An 8,374-nucleotide genomic window follows, 5' to 3' on the forward strand; every position below is an offset into this window, starting at 1 on the left:
GGTGGCCTTCTTGGGACCCGAGCGCCGACGACCTCTCTTGCTCTACTCTTCCTCGTTGCTGGTGATGTTCTTCGCCTTGTCATAGGTCTTGTCGAACACCTTCGCTGCCTTGTCGAACTCCTTGTAGGCGGCCTCCTGTTTCGCCTGACGCTGGCAATACAGCCAGCGGTCGAGGCGGATCTAGTAGGCGGAGTGGTAGGACTCGAGCAACGCTGCCTGCTCCACCAGGTCCGCTTCCTCCGTGATCACCCTATCGGTGGCGAGCTGCTCCTCCACCTACTGGTGCTCCTAGAGGAGGTTATGGTTGTAGGCGGCGGCGTCATGCACCTCCCGGAACTGCTCCCCCTCCTCATGTACCATGTCCATGTAATGGGCACGGGCCCCATCGATGGTCAGGGTGCAATGCATCGGCGAGGGTGGGGCAAAGGAGGGGGGAGTGGTGTAGACGAGGCTGGGATGGAGCAGGAGGAGGGTGGCCCCGACTTGTCGTTTGTCGCGTCTCCCGTTGCACACCCGTTGTCCTCCGGTTGAGTGCTGGCCAACCAATCGGAAGCAATGTTGGTCATCTCCTTCTTTTGGTCCATTGTGAGCCCATCCCACAAAAAAATTGGAGTGCGAAAAGCCATGGTGGGAGTGGTGCCGAAAGGAGAAAGGATCAAAGACAGATGACTACGGCTATGGTTGGGGAAACACTTTTTATAGCAATGAAGGGCGGCCGAGCGACAAATTGGTGGCACGGGAGTAGACGCCTCGTCAATCGTGTGGCATTAATGAGGGCGACAGACGGACGGATGGGTGGTCGTCGTGTCGTTTGAACTCGAAATAGTTTCCTGCATCAGGAAGAGGTGCGGATGGCGCTCTCTCGGCCAGCGCGCCATTTCAATCAGAGGTCACATCTGCTCTGGCCGACCATGAATGCGATAGTGACGCTCCAGAGCGGCACTAAGCGGTTCGGACAGAAAGTGCGCACGAATGCTTATCAATTGATCACGATTATGACAGTTGGGGCCCACACGTAATATAGTCGTTCGTTCGACCGTTAGCTTACACGCGAGGTGCACATGTAAGCTCTCTCTCTCTCCCTCTCCCTTCCTCCCTTCATCTCCCTCCCCCCCTCCCCTCACCATTGAACCTCTCTCCTCCTGAGTAGGCGACCATCCCATCCCCTCCCTAGCCGGTGACGACCCTCCCCTCCCCCTCCCCAGCCTCCCCATGGCTTTGGTACGAGCTCGCCGGATCTTATGATGTTCGCGGTGGCGACGAGGAGGAAAAACAGAGGCCGGACGAAGCGGGGTGCGCTTCTCGAGGACTTATCGGGCAGCGTACCAGAAGCCGACCTCGTCCGCATCGGTGAGAGGCGCATGCTTCAACAGTGGCGCTGGCCGCCCGCGTCGTTGTCAATGGAGAGCTCAAGGAGACCAACGAAGGCGTCAACGACGACCAAGGTGAGGTGCTTTCCGTCTCGGTGACGGTAGCCGTTGCATTCTTCTTAGGCATGGCGGGCGACACATAGACGATGATAAGGCATGGCGACACACGCACACGCACATGCAAGGTGGAGCGCCATGGCTAGTGAAAAGACCTCGATGACGCCTAGAGGGGGGGTGAATAGGCTATTTAAAAACTTCTTCGGATTTGGCTTAACCTAATGCGGAAATAAACTAAGAGGGTACTTGTCAAGCACAAATCCTAAATGCACTAGGCACTACAAGGTGTATCAACAACACGATCTACCAAGATGGACACAATACAGTTACTAACGAGCACAAGTAAGTTACACAAACTTACTTGAGCTATATCACACGACAAGTAGGTGAACGACACAAGATACTAGATCACGCTATATCACACGATATATCAAAAGCTGCAAGTGTGAACGTGTGAATATAGAGGGTATGCTTGAGTGATTAATCTTGTACAAGAAATAGCCAACACAATATAATGAGCACAAACAATATGCAATGTATGTATGCTCAAGTAACACAAGTAAACCACAAGTAAGGAGTTAGGGTTAAGGATAACCAAGGTCACTGAGACGAAGATGTATCCCGATGTTCACTTCCTTGGAGGGAAGCTAGTCACCGTTAGAGAGGTGGATGTTACCACGAAGGCACACCAACGCCACGAAGGCTCACCCTATTCTCCCTTTGAGATAACACCACGAAGGCGTTTCTCAACCACTAGTGGTAAGCCTTTGAGGTGGCTTCCAAACCCTCACAAACTTTTCCGGGGGTAATCACACGGATTGATTCCTCTCCGAAGGACTCCTACCGCCTAGGAGTCTCCAACCTCCAAGAGTAACAAGATCACGGGGAATGCTCAAAACTTGCTCAAATCTCAAATAGCTTGGGTTGGGAGAAGGAGAGGGAGATGATCTATCTTTTGATTGGAACAACTCTCAAAGGGGCTCACAAATGCTCTTGGGATCTAAGATTTGGTGTGAGCAAATGTGTGTGAGGTAGAAATGTGTTCTTATGAAGATATGGCTGTGTTGTACACCCTCTCACGAAGTGGGAGGGGGGGTATATATAGTGGGGAGTGTAAAACAGCCGTTGGGGACACTTTAAGTCACACAGGATTCGGACGTCCGGCAGTTTACGGAAGTCCGGGCATCCACAAGGGGTCGGACGTCCGACAGGGGTCGGTCGTCCGAGAGCTGTAGATATGTCTGGGAACACTGTGAGTTGAACAGGGACCGGACGTCCGGAGAAGGCCGGAAATCTGAGTTATTCGACTCAACTTCTTCTGGTGCAAGGTTCCGGATTTCCGAAGGGGTCGGACGTCCGGCCCTCGGACGTCCGGAGGGAGCCGGAAAGCCGAGTTATAGAGCTCACGTTCTTCTGGTGCACGACTCCGGATTTCCGAAGCTGGTCGGTCGACCGGCCCTCGGATGTCCAGAGGGAGCCGGAAGTCCGAGGCATTAGACCTATTTTGAGATAGGAGCAGAGTAGAGAATATGTGGTATTGAGCAGAATAGTGAAGATGTGGTATGAGCAAGTTCATCGCAAAACCTGTGATCCCCTCTTAATAGTGCGGGATCCCCTATACTCAAGAATAGTAAACTCAAAAGGATAGTCTGCATCATCTTTTCTCAATCCCGAGCCTTCTTGACATATAAATCCCGATCTTCTCAGACCACCTTTGGCACATAATTCACAATCTACTAAAGTACTTGCCATCCTGAGATACACTCAACAAATAGGATTAGTTTCCTATGTATGTGTTGTCATTAACACCAAAAGTCGATTAGGGGCATAGCATGCACTTTCAATCTCCCCCTTTTTGTTAGTTGATGACAACATATACATAGGTCTCAAAAAGATTTAACATACATTATAGCCTTGGAGAGATTTAGTACGGAGCTCCCCCTTAGTATGTGCATGATAAAATATCGGAGCTCCCTTTTAATGTGTGTATCGAACATATAATGGATCATCATGTAAAGATAATAGATCATCATAGAAAGACAATAGATCATCATAGAAGTAGTGGAGCAAGAACATAATAGCCTATGATGATATCATAGCAATCTATAGCAATCACAACATTTATAAGTAGCCATACATGAGTTTATCCATTACATTTCTCAACCATGCAAATTTAGACTAAATCTCCAAAGACTAAAAACTACGATACATTACTCCCCCTTTGGCACCAAGTACCAAAAAGGGAGGCACCAACAGCATCAACCAGGCTCATAGCTCATCAGCATCATCATCAGCATCATCCTCATCGTCAGGCAAGCCACTGCCACCAGCCTCGTCAAGGAAATCAGCCCACTCAGGACCATATGGGAAGCCAAAGTCAGAAGGAGGAGCAGCAGGAAGGGCCTCATCATCACTCACATCAAGAGCGCCCGAGTCTCTTAGACGAGCCTTGAGGGCATTCTTGGAGGAGACTAGGCGAGAAACCACATCATGGGTTTGACCACACTGGAAAGAGATGGCCTTCATCATAGCAGAATGTGCCTTGCCAATGAAGTTGGCAAAGCGACCGAGAGGAGCGGAGCTAGATGAGGGGGTTGCTGACTGGGCAGCAGTGCGGCGAGTGGATGTGGAGGATGGGGTTTTCTTGGGAGCATAGTTATCCGCCATGTGAGCGGGAATGACCCAGTTGCGATGTGTGAGTGACAGCAACAGAGAAATCAGCAACATGATTAATAAGAGCCTGGATGAAGGGGGCATGAGGGAAAGCTCGCTTGTATTGAAAACTAGCAAGCCGAATCTCATGCCAGAGAAAGTGAGGCACATTAATTTTGCTCTTGGGGTGCTCGTACAAGTGTGACATGATGTCAATACAGTAGCCACTACAAGAGCCCTTATCACCCATCTTGGGATAGATGGTGCGGATAAGACACTGAAAGATGATAAAGTAAGGTGAACGCCAGATGGATACCTGGTTAAGATCCTTCATGCGTTCATCCGCATCAAGCTCACGGAGTGGTTTGAGGAGATACCCACACGCCTCAATGGACTTAGGTGCATGGTTAGGATCATTCCTATGTATTTTGAAGCCGGAGTTGGGGAAACCAAGTGCGGCAACAAACGTATCAGAAGAAGCTGTGAAGCAAACGTTAGAGGTGATCCATCTAACAGTGTGGTTTGGAGCAAAGAAGCATGTGGCATAGAACTGGTGAATGGCAGCAGCGTTAAAATCACGATGAAAAGCAAACGGGGCAGCAAGCCCCGATGCCTCAATAAGCTCAATGGCACCCGGGTATTTCGCCGGGTGCATGCGAATATGCTCAAGATCTATGAAGTGATGAATAGAGAGACCCTTAGGAACTATGACTATAGTAAAAATGTCCGCCTGGACGTGTGTGCGGAAACATGAGTCCGTAGAGTCACGTACGACAGAGAATTGATCAATGTCGCGGCGGAAAGTGAGGTATGAAGACTTGGCAAGCGTGGTGAAGTTCGTGACTTCACGACCTAAGGTAGCAGGGGGTTCAAGTGAGATGCGACGAGCTTCACCTGCGGGCTGAGCAGGAGGAGGTGGTGGCATATAGGACGCCCTGCGAGTCCCGGGCTTTGGCATGGACCTCCGATCGGTAGGCTGGTCAGCACGGTCCTCGGCGGCAAGCTCATCCTTGAAGTCAGAGCCATCACCATCAGATGACGAGGGGGCTGTGGAGACGGAGAACGCCGGGCAGTCCGTTTGAAGGGACGACGTTGCCCTTCCGAGTCCGACCCCGTGCCAGTAGGGGCACGAGCGGATGAGCCAGCAACGTCCTTCCGGGCGGCGTGCTTAACCCTGGGCATGGTGCACAACAACCTACACGGATGGAAACCCAAATGAGGAACGAACATGGTCAAACCATATGAACGAACACGTGGACTTGGGAGAGAGGGAACCAAACGCGAAGGGAACGGAGGAGATACCTGCAGATGGATCCTGCGGAGGAAGAAGAGGAAGAAGAGAAGGATCCGCGGAGGAGATCATGCAGATCTCGGGAGTGGCGGCGCGGGCGAGCGCACCTGGTGCTGGCGGCGGCGGCTGCAGGGGAAAAAGGGGGCGCGTGAGGGCTAGGGCAAAGCCCAGCCCCGCGCCCATCTATTTATAGGCCCCGATGTGTCGGACGTCCGACAGGCGTCGGACGTCCGAGAGGATTTTGCCGTCGGACGATCGACACTGGTCGGACGTCCGGAGTGAGGTAAGCCGCCGGAAGTCCGAGACACGTCGGACGACCGAGAGAGAGGAGGAGGCAGAGGCTGATTCTGGAATTTTTGATGATGAGGTGATACTAAGTATTCTCGCATGTGTAGCAGCCAAAGGGACCTCTCAACTAACATATTTTGGACATGGTCTGATGTAAGTTTTTTGAATACGGTTACTACGATAAATGCGGGTCCAAAATACCGTCAAACGCATGAGTGCATAGAATCATGCACAAGTTATCCTCTTATAAGAGCAAGGCACGTGACACAAGGGTCATGGCACAAATTTGTCTCATTCATATGACCATGAAGAGCGAAGAGAATACCAACACTAAGCATTTCATCAATGTGATTGACAAGGACATGCAGGAAATTACAAAGTGGAAAAAGTATTATGTTCATGCCATGATGCAACCTACACAGTGTTGACTCTAACATTGTACATGCATGAAGTAAATACTTGTTACCAGAAAAGCATTGGTGTGGCATAGAAGTAGCTGAGTCCTGTCTTGACTCTAATTTCTTCGTGACTAGCACCATCTTTTTCTGAGAATAAGTCAAGATAGCAATGCTTCTCCAAAGTACCTAAACCACCAATTAAGCACAATATGGTCCCCAAACTTATTGGGTCCGAAGTAGTTAGTCCAACTACAATATATATGTATAGGGTAAGATCACTCAATTATGTGCATATAGATATAAGTTTTACTTTCAAGCACACCCTAACCTTTTAATGGATACGTCTAATTTACCATATACATATATTGTATCAAAGATACGATAGACACGGCATGTGCATCTACACATAGTAGATATGCCTACACAATCCTATCAAAATCCAAGGATATACAATTTGGACAAATGAACACATAATTTTCTATTACAGAACATTCATATCATCCAAAATGGATCAGGGTGACAAATCAACACATGGTAGCACCCCAAGTTCAACACATGAACTGGTCAAGGCATCAAACCATGTAAGGCATGCATTTTGCACAACCTTACATGCATGTCTCACCCTAGTAGATTTATAAGTGTAGGTAATATGATTATAACTCCCACAACATTATGAAATAAGTAGTGCGAGCTCTACCGGGAGACACATGAATTTCTCGGCACGTTATGTAGGTCAACTGAAGATAAAGCCGAAATAAAATGACCATGAAAAACACTACCAAGTCAGAGATACCATGTGTGAGAGAACACAATGACATTTAGAGTTATCAGTGGTGGTAGGTGCCAAACGAGCACATGGATCGTTTTATACTCACACAAGTGTGATATGGGAGTTCAACCATAAGCATAATGTTTAGATGACATACGTTAACAACCCAATTAGTTAGATCATAGTGTGGAGGATTAATTCGGAAGGCATGCATCAACAATGCCCTTCTTTTAGATACGATCTAGCGGATTATTATGCGAGGTAAGATATGTGGAGCATGACATGCCACACAGTTATAGGATAACCACATGTGGTAGATTCTGAGTGGCATAAATCGGATGTTTTATCTAACCAGGAGATGTGATATGCACGAAGCATATCATCCTCACATAATGTGATAATCCATGTATTTATCATACAAGGCAATCAATCATCCAACTAAGGTGATAAGTGGATGCCAATTTAAACTTTGGATGGCTTTGACATCAAACTAATTGATTGGATAATATTACACCGAATACTACATGGAGTCCAAGACATATGTACACATTTTGGGTTAGTGGTGTGCGTAGAGCAGAACACTCCCCCTTAATGTGATGAGCTATTAACGTCTCAAAAGACCCACACAACGGTGCAACTAGGATGCAAGTAATGATTAGGACTACACACAACTATATGACATACATAACGACCTACACATGATAGATAACATATAACAATCATACTGGTAGGCGCAACATGTCAAAGTACATGCTAGGTACCAAACCTAAACTTGAGAAGGAGCGGGGCAGGCAACTTTCAATGTAAACAATTTAAGTACAAGTCACCGCAAAGATGCACATTGGATATGGGATATGGGCTCGATAATCCAAGTGACTTGGCTTGAGATGATACGAATGATGAAGAGTCCTCAAATCTTCATTGTGTATCCAAGTCTCCAATGTCCTCCAGAGTCACCTATTGATCAAGTTTGAGCTTGTTGGTCCCCAACTACGTTGGGTCCTAAGAGGTTAGTCACAATAGGCTTGGCAACCCAAATGGTTCTTTTCTTGACACCATTTTGAGTTCCAACAAACTTGGCAAACACATTGCCAACCTTATCCTTCCCAAGGGAATAGCTATCATCAATAGTGATTGGGTTGGATAAGTTACCTCTCGTGCAAGACGAAGCGACGTGACCCTTCTCACGACATAAGTAGCAACATCTACCCTTTGTCTTCTTCCCAGTTGATTTCTCACCTCGAGGAGTGTTGGCTTGGGTCTTATTGGGAAGAGGCCTTCCTTCAACTTGTAGCTGAGTGTGTGATTGAGTTTGTGGCCGCTTCCCTTGTTGCTTGTGACTTTGAGACTTCGTCTTCAGAGGGAAAGATCTAACATGGCACTCTTTAACTTTGCACTTGAAGCAAATGATTTTGGCCGAATTCTTAACTCGTTCTAGGCCACTCTTGTTCTTGTTTGAGTTTACTCCAACATCATTTTTGTCATTCGGAGATGTTTGCTCACACAGGACGTTGTTGAGTGTGGACATCCCTTCATGACACTGTTCCAA

Source organism: Hordeum vulgare, chromosome 3H, assembly GCF_904849725.1.
Source record: "Hordeum vulgare subsp. vulgare chromosome 3H, MorexV3_pseudomolecules_assembly, whole genome shotgun sequence".
Lineage (NCBI taxonomy): Eukaryota > Viridiplantae > Streptophyta > Magnoliopsida > Poales > Poaceae > Hordeum > Hordeum vulgare.